The sequence below is a fragment of the Mesoplodon bidens genome, assembly GCF_964165515.1.
Source record: "Mesoplodon bidens genome assembly, chromosome: 14".
Taxonomy (NCBI): Eukaryota; Metazoa; Chordata; class Mammalia; order Artiodactyla; family Ziphiidae; genus Mesoplodon; species Mesoplodon bidens.
In genome coordinates this window covers 50,966,655-50,981,694 of record NC_138170.1, presented here as the reverse complement: position 1 = coordinate 50,981,694, position 15,040 = coordinate 50,966,655, and the positions used below count along the sequence as shown (strand labels likewise).

General features: G+C 40.9%; 1 protein-coding gene across 5 annotated transcripts in view; it reads left to right on the top strand.

Moving 5' to 3' along the window:
• The first annotated feature begins 4,650 nt into the window (after positions 1–4,650).
• Positions 4,651–15,040, top strand: part of SOCS5 (suppressor of cytokine signaling 5) — a 59,188-nt gene continuing 48,798 nt past the window's right edge. For 2 of the 5 annotated variants that reach the window (XM_081253647.1, XM_081253645.1), the window contains exon 1: positions 4,651–5,042. The gene's annotated coding sequence lies outside the window, so the exon portion shown is untranslated. Of the gene's footprint in view, positions 5,043–5,171; positions 5,377–14,211; positions 14,229–15,040 lie in introns of those variants that run through there. The other 3 variants (XM_081253643.1, XM_081253644.1, XM_081253646.1) reach the window with 2 other exon arrangements.

Below are 15,040 nucleotides of genomic sequence, written 5' to 3'. Positions count from 1 at the left end.
GATGAATTGGATCATGAAGAAACTAGTCAGGAGTTTTTTTGTGATCATGCAAGGGAGATGTGTCTGAATGAGGATACTGGAAATGGAAAGGACTGATTACAAAATGTTTGTGTGACGTAGAATCACTTTTTTGGGAGGTTGAAGAGAGGGAAGAGTGAAGATTATTTTTTTAATTTTCTAGCTTATATGACTCAGTGGATGACGACTACCTCAGCCAAATTGAAGAATACAGAAAAATGATTTGAGAAGGGAATTGGAAGTAGGAGATGGGGGTTTTCTTGTAGCTAAGATAAAGCACTTGCTTTATCTTTTCATCCTGTTTGATTTGAGGTACCTGTGTGTAGTATCCAGGTGGATATGTTAAGTAGGTAGCTAAAAGTATGGGCCTAGAATTTGAAAGCAAGGTTGAAGCTGGCGATCTAGGTTTAGAGTAACCAAAATATAAGTTGTATTAAAATTCCAACTGCAAAAGGGGCACAAGGGAACTTTTTGGGGGTGATGTAAATGTTCTATTTCATGATTACAATAGTGGTTACAAGGGTATACGTGTCTCAAAACAGATCAAACTGTACACTTTAAACAGGTTCATTTTATTGAATCTTAAACTCCTTGAAAAAAAACCCACTAAAAATAGAAGTGAACTGCCTTGTACAACATAGTGCTAAATAGTTTTTTAAAAATTATTAATCAATTGTTTTAGAAGAAATAAGAGAATGAGGAATTGTTCTACATACATCAGTTAAAAACAACTGATAGGCATCAGAGAAAGCTGCCATGGTTCCAGTTGTTTCAGAAGCCAGTGCCCAATGTGCCAGTTTATGGGCGATTTGGGAGTCCTCCATTCAAAAACTTATTCCCTCCCCAAACCACCCTCCTCCATCCTCAGCCCACCCTTGTACCACCTGGGTTGACTTCCTCATTTGGAAGAACTGAGATAACAAAGGTACTTGAAGAATATAATATGACTCATCGCTGAACAAGAAATCTTTCTCCTTATTGATTGATTTTAGGCTTATGGCCAATTTGGCCTCCTTGTTTGGCACCATTCCCTCAGCATCACTTCTGAATTGTCCTTTCAATGCTCAGCTTAAAATCTATTTTGTTCAAAAAACCATTTTTAATTTGACAGAAGGAGGTGGTGTCTGATACCTATATTCATCTCCCAGTGTGGACACATCTACCATGAGTATACAGTCACCAAATTTGTATATTTATGTTAGAATCTCAGTTCTGTCACTAAGTCTTTGAGACCTTGAAGAAAATAAGGATAATAAAACCCACCTTGCAGGGTGGTGTGGATCAAGTCAGTTAGCATATGTGAAAATGCCAAGTATGGCATTGAGTAGGCGCTCAATAAAAGGCAGATGCCTTGTCAAGCCTGACTATATTTGCTGAATTATTTAGTCTGTATTATAAGTTTCTTGAAAGTAAAAGCACTCTTTTCTGCACTCTGTACTCCCACCCTAACTAATACATCCTCTGGAGACATTGTAGAATGATGTTTAGAAAGCTGGCAGGTCAAGGATAAAGTTGAAAAAGATTTACACAATAAATATGTAGATGAGAAGAGGTCATTCAGGGGACATGGAAAAAAGGAACTCCATTTAGAGGTGGTGGCAAGGTCTTTCTTTACATTTCCTCTTTTCATTCATTTAAAATTTTATCTTGCCAAAAAGAGGGGACAGAAGGTTTCATTTTGATGAGTGGAGCTGCAGGACTGTGTGCCAATACACCTGGTATTGATTCATGCCAGCTGGGAGAGGAGCTTGGCTTCTCTGTGTTTTACTACTGTGGTTTTCTGGGCTGGGCAGCTGGGTGCCTAATAATGATAAAAACCATAATAATACTTCATAATTACGCACCGCCCTTTGCCAGAACTTGGGTTTAATTACAATGACTATGACGGAACTGGCAACATCTCACTCCCTGTTGGGGTGCAATACCCAAGGGCCCGGAAATAGAGTCAAGTGGCAACTGCAATTCTTCTCCTGCAGAGCTCTCCTGGCAATTCACCCAGAGTGCTCTGGGTTTGAATGAAGCTCGTCATCAGAAACAAAGAATACTTTTAAATTGCCCACATGTACTAGGCACTGTCAAGTAAAGTAGTGCTTATGATGCAACTCCTGCATGACATGGGGCACAGCATCATGGAATTCCAGGCCTGGAAGGGACCAACAGACGTAATCTCATTCATTATTACCCTGCCCCCTGCCATGAGGCACAACTGCCTCTACACTCCAATAGATGAGCTCACTGACCTATCACTCTGACTGAGCTGGAGATGCTTCTGTGGCAGCCTGATTCAGGGGTCAGGGGATTCACCAGTTCATTTCAACACGCATTTTGTGAGCACCTATTCTGAGCCAAGGCCCTGTGGAGGCATAAAAATGTATAAGGTGTGATCCCTGCCCTCAAAGTAGCTATCTCCTAGTTGGGGGATTTGTATTAAGGCAGCTGTAACATAAAGATAGAGGGAAGTCCTGGCAGATGAAAGGAAAGAAAATCACTCCAGTTGAAAGGATCAGGGCTATCTTTTCTTTGAGAATAAGAGGAAAGGATGAGAAGGTGTTGAGCAGGGTGGGGATGCCGAGGGGCATGGGGGAGCGGGGTGGGGGAGATTGAGGCAAAGAGCTGGGCAACAACTTTGGGAGATTCTTGCAGTTTTCCCTGTTTTTCTGGGGCGGGGGGGAGATCTTTATAGCACATATCACCCCTGAATTATTTTTTTTCCTTAAGAGATATAGCTTATTTATTTTATTTTTAAAATTTTTATTGAAGTATAGTTGCTTTACAATGTTGTGTTAGTTTTTTCTGTGCAGCAAAGTGAATCAGCTGTACATATACATATATCCCCTCTTTTTTGGATTTCCTTACCATTTAGGTCACTACAGTGCACTAAGTAGAGTTCCCTGTGCTATACACTATGTTCTCATTAGTTATCTATTTTATATATAATATCAATAATGGGTATGTGTCAATCCCAATCTCCCGATTCCTCCCACCACCACCCCGTTACCCCCTTGGTATCCATACATTTGTTCTCTATATCTGTGTCTTTATTTCTGCTTTGCAAATAAGATCACCTGTACCATTTTTCTAGATTCCACAAATATGCGTTAATATATGATATTTTTTTTCTCTTTCTGACTTCACTCTGTACCACATTCTCTAGGTCCATCCACGTCTCTACAAATGACCCAATTTCATTCCTCTTTATGGCTGAGTAATATCCGTTGTATATAGTACCACATCCTCTTTATCCATTCCTCTGTTGATGGACATTTAGGTTGCTTTCATGTCCTGGCTATTGTAAATAGTGCTGCTATGAACGTTGGGTATCACCCCTGAATTATTTATTTGCTACTTTACTCATATATGCTTTGTCTCACCCTACTCAGGAACTTTGTCCGTTTTGTTTACCACTATATCCTGAGCACCTCAAAAAATGCCTGGCACATTGTAAAATGCTTAGTAAATACTGGGTTAATGAATAAATGGCCCAGGTGAGGCAGTGGCTGTAGAAATTGAGACAAAAGGGCATTTAGTAAATATAATCAGCATGACAAAGTTCAAAGGGGTAGGGAAGTGTTACAGCAGTGAGGGAGTAGCCTGGAGGACTGCTCGAAGATTCTGGTTTGCTTAAGTGAATGAATGGTAATGTTATCAAAGAAGATAAAGAACAGATGGGAAGGAGCAAGTTTGTGGTCTTCTTAGTAGGTATTTGAGTTCTGATTTGGATATGTCAAGATTAGATTCAGGTGGAGATACCCAAAAGCACTTAGGTATGCAGATCGGGATCTCATTAAAGGTACACTCAGCCATCAAAATGGTGAGACCACCTAATGTGCAGTAGAATGACTATGCACCAACTGAGGATCAGATCCTGGGACTCTTAAAAAGCCAACACAGAACCGATTTATAAAGGTTAACTGAAGAGAAATACAATCTGAGGGTTTACGGTCTTAGGTAAACTGGGGTGAGGGATACGTTGGGGAGGAGAAAAAGGATGTAGTCCATAGAATCAACTGCAAAAGAGATCATATAAGAACGAAAAAGTGATCCTTGAACTCGATCATATGGTTGTCACTGGTAGCCTTAAGAGAAGCACTTACAGTGGGTTAGTAAGGAGTATAATTTAGCCTGTACTGGAAGCATGAATTGAAATAAGGATGAGAACTAGACAGGGTCTCATAGTCAACTTTGTTTTGTTCTGTCTGGAGGCGTTGTAATACGATCAGGGGTATGTCTAACACCGAAGTGGCGGGTAAGTTTGTGAATGACGACAAGGCTTCTATAAGGCCAGATGGCCTGTCCTGGCGTCGGCACAATGCCTCAACTAAGCTTTTATTCTTTCAGCCATTTCTAGGGCGGGGGCCCTTCCATACAGAGTGCAAGCAAAAAGTGGGAGACACTCCTCCATCTGATCATTGAGTCACGTTTGTGACAGCTGGGAGTGGGGATGGGAATGCTTGAATTAAACGAAGTGCCCTGGTTCCCGTGGATCTTGGAATTTAGTAACAGGGAGGCTCCTTGCTGGAGGGAGCTAGGGAGACTCATTCACATTTTCCGACCGGGCACTCACGCCCTCCATTCAACATTTTTCCTTTCTTTTTCCCTAACAGAGTTGAAACCAGGCACAAAGCTTTCCGGCTTCTCCCACCTCAAGGTTGACCTTCCGCCCCCAAGCCCACCTCTGGACCTTCTCCGACCACGTGACCCTCTTCAGCCCCCGTGACTCGTCGCCGCCAACCCCTCCCCTCCGGCCGCAGCCCGCCTTATCCCGCCTCTCAAGCCCACGTGACTCCCTCTCTCCCACCTGACTGGCTCCTCCCTTTCCCCCGGGCCGGACCCGGCCGCCGTCGCAGCGGCCCGACTCCAAAATGGCAGCCGCGCACAGCGCGCACCCGAGCGGCCGGACCTCCCTGACTCCCGGGCCTCCCCGCTCTCGCTCCCTGCCTCCCTCCTTCGGCCTTCACCTACACGCCTTCGGATTGGCCGTTAGGAATCCCGCCCCTCCAGAGCTCCGCCTGCTATTGGTCACGGTAGGCTGCCCTTCAGAGAGGCGTGCCCCCGCCGCCCCCCGCCCCGGGAGGTATTTTCCATTCCGGTGGGGGTTGGGGGGAGGGGGGAGGGGAAAAGGGTGAAGAGGGGGAGGTGGCCGGGGAAAGGGGTGGGGGCTTGGCGGGGGCATCCGGCGGAGCTGGGGTCTCCGGACTCCGTCCGGAGGAAGCGAGACTGCGCCCGTTCGGGCAGTCGGAGGGAACGGGACGGGACCGGCGGGCGGGCGGACTCGCCCTCTCGGTGACTACGCCGTCCGGGCCCGTCCTGCCTGGCCGCAGGTGCCCCTGGATGAGGCCGCCCCGCGCGCCCGGACCGGTGAGTGTCCCCGGTGGCCCGGCCCTTGAATGCTCCCTGGCCCCCGCACAGCCGTTAGCGGCCGCCTCTCCGGCCCCCGGTGCTCGCGCCCGGCGCAGTCCGCCTCCGGCCGGCGCCTCCACACCCCGGGCGGAGGCAGCGCCGGCCCTCTGGCCGAGAAGAGGACGACGGGCGGGGAACGGCGGACCCGGGCCGCGAGCCCCGTGCAGACCGTGCGGCGCGTAGTGGGAGCTTGCGCTCAGTGGGCTCTTGATGCATTTCGTTGAATCGTTTTTCTGGTTGGAGGAACGTAGGGCCCCTAAGAGGAAGGGGGTCGCTCCGGGCTAGCCGGAGGGCGTTCGTGATCTGGGTCGTGGTGAATCGGGGGGGAGGTCACCGGAGATGGGGGGGTATTTGCGCGCGCTGCAGGGGAGGGGGCACCCGCCAAGTCACTTGGGGCTCTAAGGCTCCGATCCGGGGGTCCTCAAGGTCGACGACAAGATAGGTTCATCCGGAGATGAGAGAGGGAACTGGGGAGCTTGGATGGGGGAAGTGACTGGAGCACCTCCGGAGTTTAACCCGAGGTGGAAAGGGATGCGCAGGCGGGCGCTGGAAGACCCTCTGCAACTACTTGGGGTCCTAACATTCTTTGGTGCTGGGATTTGGGGATTCAAGCAGCTGAAGCGAAGTGACTTTCTGGAGAGGGAGTTGCATTTAAAAAAGGATGCTCAGAAACAGTTTAAGCACACAACTTGCTTGGTTCTGAACTTTGAGAGGTCGGGGTATTGGAATCACGAGGTGATTTCTCACATTTTCTTTCGGCATTCCAACCAAAAGGTGGACCTTGGCAGTTATCTTTTATTTTAAAAGGTATGTATGCGTTCGATGGTGTTTTACCAGTTACTAGTTTTGCTGGAAATTCTCAAACTGCACCTTGAAATTCTTGTAGCAGCTTCTCCATCTGCTGAAGATCCTTTCTTCAGGTCTCTCCATCCATAGCAGTAGCTTACTTCCAACTTAACATTTAGACTGGACTCCATTATTACAGTTTGCTACTGGCTTTTATTCTAGAAGATTAATAAGTAATTCACATGCTTTCTTTCCCTTGCTTTTAATTGTTTCTTTACAAGGTCATGCAATTTTAACTTTTTTAAGTGTTGGACTGGGAAGATGTTGGTAAGCTAGTAGCTCTAGAAAGCAGTAGGCAAATTTGGGAATCTTAATGTCAGATGCTTAGTTTAATTTTAATAATCTTGTATTTGCATAACGCTCTTGAGAGTTAAGAACATAGAAAATGTATACCAGGGTTGGTCCACAGAATCCACCTCTGTGGCAGCCCACGGAGGTTCTTCATGTCACTGAGAAGAGGAACCTAAGAAGTGCACAGCTAGCTTTTTAATCTTTTCTTAATCATATATGTTATCTTACTAATTCCTCACAATTTACAAAATAAAAGCTTTTTTTTTAAAGGGAGCACTTAAACATGTATGAGAAAATTTTGTAGATTATATTTTCCCTTTGCTGTAAAATGTAATTCATCAGAGAAAACATTTCTGCAAAAAGGTGTTAATATATTCAGTTGGCACCTTCTTAGTTATTGAATAAATAATGGATAATTAAATTTTTTCTCCCTATTGTCCTTGAATTTTACTATCTGTCTTTAGGGAGAATGTACTGGCACACAAAATAGTAGCCTAAAATATTGAAACCTAACACCTTTTAACATTATAATAGCTTTTACATTATGCACCTTCAGACTCATCTATGGCAAACCAGTGGTCACCTTTGTTTAGAATGGGCTGTTTTCTCCCATTGTAAAACTAAGGAAAAATAACCCTTAATGCCTGCAAAGTAGTGGTAATAAACAGAATGAGAATGGGAAGCTTGGAAAAAAGATGTATGTGTATGAGTCACATTTCTTTTAGAGCTGGAAGAGTAGACCATGGATATGATTATGTTGCAGATCAGGAGACTGAGACCCAGACCAGTGGAAGGGACTAAAATTCTAGCTAGAGATGAGCCAGGATTGGTGGGCAGGTCTCTGAACTGTAGTCCAGGGTTTTTCTACTTTATGACATTCACATTGTTTATTTCTAAAGCATTCTAGTGTCAACTGTAAGTGGTTTTAGGATTATGGGTGATGTTGCTCCCTTCTAAGGATGGGGCAGTTTGGGTTGACTACTTTTATGCATGAAGTGACATAAAACAAGATGACCTTTTATTGCAAAGTTTAAAACAGTATGCTGCAGTGTTAGTGGAAGTGCTGATGTTCCCCTCTCATTGGGAAGAGACAAACTGTCATCTAGATTGAGGTATTAGATGAACTTCTTAGAGTAGGCTGGTGTGCTTTAACTTTTATGCTAAACATTAATTGCTTAAAAATTTCTCAGAATTCAAAAGGCTCTAGTATTTTCAAGATAAATTATACAAAAAATTATTATTTTAAGGAAGTGTGGGGGTTTTGTTATGTTAAAATGGATTTTGATACCTTTGCAGAGAGCAGTAGTAGAATTACATAATACTTATGAAAACATGATTTTGATCATAGTTGTGACTGGATTTGTATAATTAACGTTATGATCCTTGGCAAGTTATTTAACCATTATGTACCTAGGTTTCCTCACATGTAAAGTGAGGTTAGTAAAAGTACCCACCTCAATAGGGTATTGGTGAGGATTAAAAGTGTTTCCTTAGCACAGAGAAAGGGTGCAACAAATATTAGATATTATTTGTAATGTTCATTAGGTATGTACAGGTACTTGTTATGCTCATTTGTTTCCTTGCTGTTAACGAAGTCACTTTGTGGCTACAGAAAATTCCAGATAAATACATGATCAGTATTTATCATATTTATTTGATAAATAACAGTCTGCTTTAAGGGGCACTTAGTGCAAATGATGCCCTCATTTTTTTTTTTTTTTTTTAGTCCTTACTCTGCTCACCTTGGACCTTGAATTAGGTGTACCTATCTAGTTAGAGTGAAGGTGACTGTTTTTCTGAATGTCATTGGGAGACCCTGTTGCAGTTTCATTATTCTAGAATTAAAATGTTAGTAATTGATTTGCAGATATTCTACTGAAAATACAGTGAGTTCTGGAGTCCTACTGGTTAAACTTAGCTGAGGAAACCAGGGCTTTATAAGCTCTATTATTATTTGCAACCCCCTTCTCCCAATGGAACCTTGAGAAAATCACTGAACCTTGTTTTCTGTTAAATGAATATTTTGATGACTTCATTCATTAAACTGTTAGGTTTTAGTGATAAAATTTGCTTAGCTCCAATTTTGTAACGTTTCGTTCTTTTTGATTTGCTATAGTCCAGGCCTAGTTAGTCTCAAGAACATGTGGTTTAGCAAATGTGCTTTATGGTGACAGTGGTGGATTTCTTCTCCTGGATATTCTGGAGTTCTTCCTTATCAGGTTCTGCAGTTGATTTTATAGCAGCTCGTCTTCCGTTTACAGTCCTCTTAACTTTTATTCTCCCACATGTTTGTGGTCTTTCCTTCTCACAACATCTTTACCATCTGTACCTCCACGTAGCTTCTTACCAGCTGTCACACGTGAGCTTACTTTTTTTTAGACCTCTTTTTTTTAACATTAATTTCAGTTATTTTTTAAATGTATATCACATAATATTTAAAAATTGCCCTTATTTTTAGAGTTTCATTGAATTGAGCCCATTTTACAGGTTTGAGATTAAAATCAGAAACAGGTTATAGCTCAAAAGCATCTTTATTATGCCAGTAGTTGATTTTTCCTATTTTGTTTTAGATCTCAGGCAGGCGTTCTGTTGGTGGTACTTCAGATGATAAATACATCCCTTTACTCTGAAGTAATGCTAACCATCAGGGCTAAGAGAGTTACATGGAGCCATCCAAAGCTTCCAGTCATTTTTTTTCTTTCATTGATACAGAATTTTAATGTTTGAGAGTGACCAGCTCCTAATCTTCTTCTGATAAATAGTTTTAATAAAGATTATGAAATTATTACAATTTGTTGGCCGTTTTTGGCCTCATGACATGCTTTTAGGGATTTTGTAGAACTTAGACATGCAGACCTTTTCTTCACGTCTATTGCATAATCTGATTACGTGAATAAAATATTTAATTAAATATGGTTTCAAAAAATACCGTAAATACCATGCTATAATAAAAAACAACCAAGCATTGCTCAGTTTTTCATTAAGTTGATTTTCTTTATATATTTAAAAATAATAAACACATATATATGGAGTCTAAAAAAAATGGTTCTGAAGAACCTAGGGGCAGGACAGGAATGAAGACGCAGACATAGAGAATGGACTTGAGGACACGGGGAGGGGGAAGGGTAAGCTGGGACAAAGTGAGAGAGTGGCATGGACATATATACACTACCAAATGTAAAACAGATAGCTAGTGGGAAGCAGCCGCATAGCACAGGGAGATCAGCTCAGTGCTTTGTGACCACCTAGAGGGGTGGGATAGGGAGGGTGGGAGGGAGGAAGATGCAAGAGGGAGGAGATATGGGGATATATGTATATGTATAGCTGATTCACATTGTTACAAAGCAGAAAGTAACACACCATTGTAAAGCAATTATATTCCAATAAAGATGTTAAAAAAATAATTATGGCTTATGAATTGCCTGTTAGTCATATTGAAAATTCATGGGTACATGGACTGAGTAGATACAGACCATGCAAACTACTTTCTTAGCTTCAATGTAGATTAGTTAGAGAGTGAGAGTTAGAGATGTTAGAGAGTGAGATAGTCTAAATTATATTTAGAGGCTGAGTTGTGACCCAGGAAGGGGATCAGAAGTCCTGGAGATAACTTCCTTGAAGGCATTTATTGTAGTTACTGGCTGGCTACAAAGTCCGAGGAAGAACATGTTGAGTGTTGTGGGACATGGTTCTGAAAACAAGAATGATGTTGTACATGAAAATAATTATTAAAGGGGTTACCATTTTTTGACTGTTATGTTCCAGGCCAAGTGATTTGCAATCATTCTTTGATTTAATTCTCTTAACAGTTCTGAAAGGTGGGTGGCATTATCCAGTTTTATCAAAGAGGAAATTTGATTCAGGGAGGTTAAGTGACTTTCCCAAGTTGGCCAATATGTGGTACAATTGGGACTAGGGCCCTGGTCTTTTAGTTGTTAACCCTAAACATTTCCGGGATATTAGGAGGCAGCTCTTAAAACTTGTAATTGTTTAATTTAGAGTTTATGAAATGTTGTTTCACTTCTTTGCTGTGGCAACTTTGGATGTCATTACCACAAGAGGTAGTATCTAGATATTTTGAGAGGATTTAGAGACATTCCTTAAATTCTTGATTGTTAAGGAAATCTAGGGATGTTTTGGTGGACAGTCTTATCTGCAGTTCGGGCTGCCCATAAAATGTTTCTCCTGTTGCCTTTATAAAATGCTGGATCATTAATGAGCATTAATAAGGGTAACATTAACAAAGAAAATAGTTTTTGGTGGAAAAGCCTACAGAGTAGGCGTCCAGCGACCTGGGTTCTTCTACTGGTCTGAAAGACTGGTGTGAAAACATTAGGATAGCATTGAAACAGGCTTAACGTTCTTGCTCTGGGAGTAGGGAAGGCCTGAGCTGTGTCTTAAGAGATGAGCAGGTGAGGAGAGGTTGTAGAGTTGTAAGCAGAGGAAGTACCAGTGTGTTAGATGAATCACTGAGCTGTATTTTTTTGAACTGTAATTTCTTCAAATGTGAATTAAAATATAAGAAAATATTTTATATTTTACTTATAAGGGTAACGTATTGTATAGAAACTGTTACACATATTTTGTATTTGTTGATTTTGGAATCCCCCAAAAATGAGGTTCTAAGAACCAAGTAAATGTGAAAGTGCTTTGTAAGTTTTTAAGTGTTCTACCAGTAAGAGGGATAGAGGAATACTGATATTCTTGTGAAGGATGGACATAGAGGATGCTGTGAAAACTTAGGTAGCAGGAAGAGAAAAGTACAAGAGGAGAAACAGCAGAAGTGGAGAAGGGAGGTGTTAAAAGATGAAAGAAAGGAAGTGAATAGATGTGAAGAAGATTGAGTTGTAGTTCTCTTTGTGCCTGTCGATCAAAAGGAGGGTTATAAGTCTGTAACTGAAGACTTTTAACATTAATTTATGGTAAGGAAAAAGCTCAGCAGGTAGTTGAAACATTTTATTCACTTCTCCGTTTAGTCTACACTGACCATGTTAACAAGGCTATGAAAATAGGCTAATTGAGAATTGGCTGTATTGTCTGATTGTTTCCTCACTTCTGTATAGGTTTAGCTAATGGCTTTAAATTGTATAAGGGTGCTCATAAAAATAAAATAAGCTGCACTGAGTTACTGTTTATTCTAGATTTATTGAAAATAAAAGGGCATAGTGTGTTTAAGGAAAAGGGTGAAGTTTGATCTGTCAAAATGAGTGCAAAAGAAAATTAGGAAATCAGACTAGAACCAAGGTAGAATGGTAACAAAATGCCATATAGTAGGAGTTAGTTTTTTGTTTTTGTTTTTGTTTTTTGCGGTACGCGGGCCTCTCACTGTTGTGGCCTCTCCCGTTGCAGAGCACAGGCTCTGGACGCGCAGGCTCAGCGGCCATGGCTCACGGGCCCAGCCGCTCCGCAGCATGTTGGATCTTCCCAGACCGGGGCACGAACCCGTGTTCCCTGCATCGGCAGGCAGACTCTCAACCACTGCGCCACCAGGGAAGCACGGAGTTAGTATTTTTATTTTGTTTTATAGATGAGGAAGTGATACGAATAGTTGGGTCCTTTAAAAACTGATTATAGCTGTAATGAAGAGTACAGGCTGGAGGGACAGAGAATTGAGACATTTATTCACCAAGGAATATGTATGGCAGGATGAGTGAATGAGGCATTTTCTGTGGCCTCTGGTAGGCAAATCACAGTCAAGGATGCCATTTAAGGCTCTGCCCTAGTTCAGGAACGAGATTATGATGGTCTGAATTAAGGAATTTGTAGTAGGGATAGAAACGAGACCACTGATTTCAGAGATATTTAGGAGTTTAAGTCCTCCAGACTTGGTTAGTGTTTGGAGGTGACAGAAGTTGAAGACGAGTCTAAGGTTCCTGACTTGGCAGGAGAATAATATGTGCAAGTTTGAGAGAAGGGGAATACTGAGTTTGCTTTCAGATAAGTAGTTACACTTTTTAGATAAGTAATAACAAGATATCAGTTGGAAATAACGGGTCTAGCTCAGGAACATGGCTAAGTTTATAGATGTGATTTGGAAGGCATAACGTTTATAGTTGAAAGTTTTGAAATTAGACAAGTAATGACCATAATTCCTAAATAATAATGCATGCAGAACAAAAAGTAACTGCCAGTGCTGGCCCTAAGTTCGAGAGTGTAGACGTTTTAAAATATGTATTTTAAATTTTGCCCACCTCCAGTCAAACCCCCACCGCGTAGCTTTATAAAGAATATATAGAAGTATTTGCTGCCAGAAATATTTGTGTCCTTGAAATAGTGTACCACATCCTGTCTGGCCATCAGCATAACAGGGAATTTGTAGACAAATGCACTTCCTTATTCTTCACTTTAGTCTCTTTTTGGAATTCTCTTTGCTTCCTTGAGCTGGTGAGGTAGTCTAAACAGATTTTGAAGCCTGAAGGGTTTTTTCACCTTCTTTAAAATCTAGCCCAGATCAGCCCTATTCAACCATCTCTTTGCCTCTCTTTCTCTCCTACTCCTACAGCCCTATGGAGCTCAAGGCTCTGGCAAATAAAATGGCACTCCAGGAAAGAAAAGTAAAAACAGCACAAGAGAAAGAACCTTGAAGGGGACTGTAATCTTTTCAGTTCTCCCCCAAAGGTTCTACTCCCTAAGCCAGGGGATGGAGTTGGTGAGTCATTAAGAAGTGATGTCCAAATTCAGTAAAATAAATACATCTATTGGGAGCAAGGTCTTCAAGTGCTGAGGGAATTTGGAAAGAATCTGAGGTGGTTTAGCACTTAGTGGAAAAGATGAGTTTTTGGTTCAGTTTTAAAGGAGGTAGAAAGACAAGGCTGTGCAGCAAAAGGTAACAATAACATTATTAAAGAGGGAGGGAAAACAGTATGTACCAAGGAAGTAGAACATTAAGAAAAAACAAAGGAACTGGCGAACAGGACTCTTTATCTAAAATGCATGGTTTGGGATGGAGTTAATGAGAAATTAGGGTTGTTAAATGATTGAAGACTAAAATTTGGAGTTAGTACTCCTTGAACACATAGTAGAAAACTGAACATGAACAGAAGAGTATTGTAACATGATTTAAATAGCAATTAAGCAATTATGGAAGATGACAACTGTTATATATAGGTTATGATGTATATGGTACTGATTAATTTATATACCACCCAAATCCCTTATATTTTCTCTTTCTGTTTTCTTATTATGTACTTCTATACCCGTAGTTCTCAAACTTTCCTGGGCATAAAAATTATATGAAGCTCTTGTTTGAAATATAGATTCATCCATGTTACATGTAACAGTGTTTAGTTCCTTTCAGTTGCTGACTAGTGTTCCATTGTATGGATATACTATAGTTTGTTTATTATTATTGTGGAAAGGGTTGTTCTAGTTTTCAACTGTTATGAGGAAAGCTGCTATGATCATTCCTGTATAGGCTTTTTGTGACACATGTATTCTTTACTTGTGGGTGAATACCTAGAAGTGGAATTGCTGGGTATATGGGATAGGTGTGTTTAACATGAGAAATTAACAGAACAATTTCCAAGGTGGGTTTACCATTTTACACTCCTACCAGCAGTGTTCCCTCTTCCTTTCTTTTAGGGAGGAGTTTGGGTGCAATTGATGTTCTTCCTTAAATGTTTGTAGACTTCACCAATGAAGCCATCTGGACCTGGAGTTTTCTTCGTGGAAAGGTTCTTAATTAAGGATTCAATTTTTAAAAGAATAGGTCTAAGACTGTTTTGTGCTACAGGTGGCAAGGTTAAGTAGCTGGGACAGAGACCAAAGCGTGAAATATTTTCTGGTTCTTTATAGAAAAAGGTTGCCTACCACTAGCTTAGACCATTTACACTTAATGTAATTAAGGTTGGTTTAAAATGTACTATCTTACTATTTGTTTACTATTTGTTCTTTTTTCCTTGGTTTCCTTATCTTCTTTTGGATGGATTATTCTTTATGGTTCCATTTTATTTTTTCTGTTGGTTTATAACATATTTCTCTTAAAAATGTTTTTAGTGGTAGTCCTTCTAGTTAATTAATAACAGTCTGCCATCAAATAATATTATACCACTTCATGAGTAATGCAAGAATTGTACATGTTACAATTTCTCCTTCCCATCTTTTGTGCTTTTTTGTCATACATTTTGATATGTGTGTTTTAACCCTGTTGCTGATCTTTTTGCTTTTGTCAGGCAGTTACCTTTTAGAACAATTAAAAATGAGAAAAATGTCTTTCTTATTTGTCTCATTTTAATCACTTCTTTAGATCTTCATTTCTTTGTGTAGATTCAATTTTGTGTCTAATATCATATTCCTTTTGCTTGAAAAACTTCCTTTTATATTTCTTTAGTGCAGCTTTCTCTCTCTTTCCCTCTCTCCCCACTTTGTCCCTCATTTTGCCTTCAGTTTTGGAAGTTATTTTTAGTAGTTACAGAATTCTAGGTTTTCAGGTTTTTTTCCCGCTTTGAGCACCTTAAAATGTTATTCTCCATCTTCTCATTTGCAT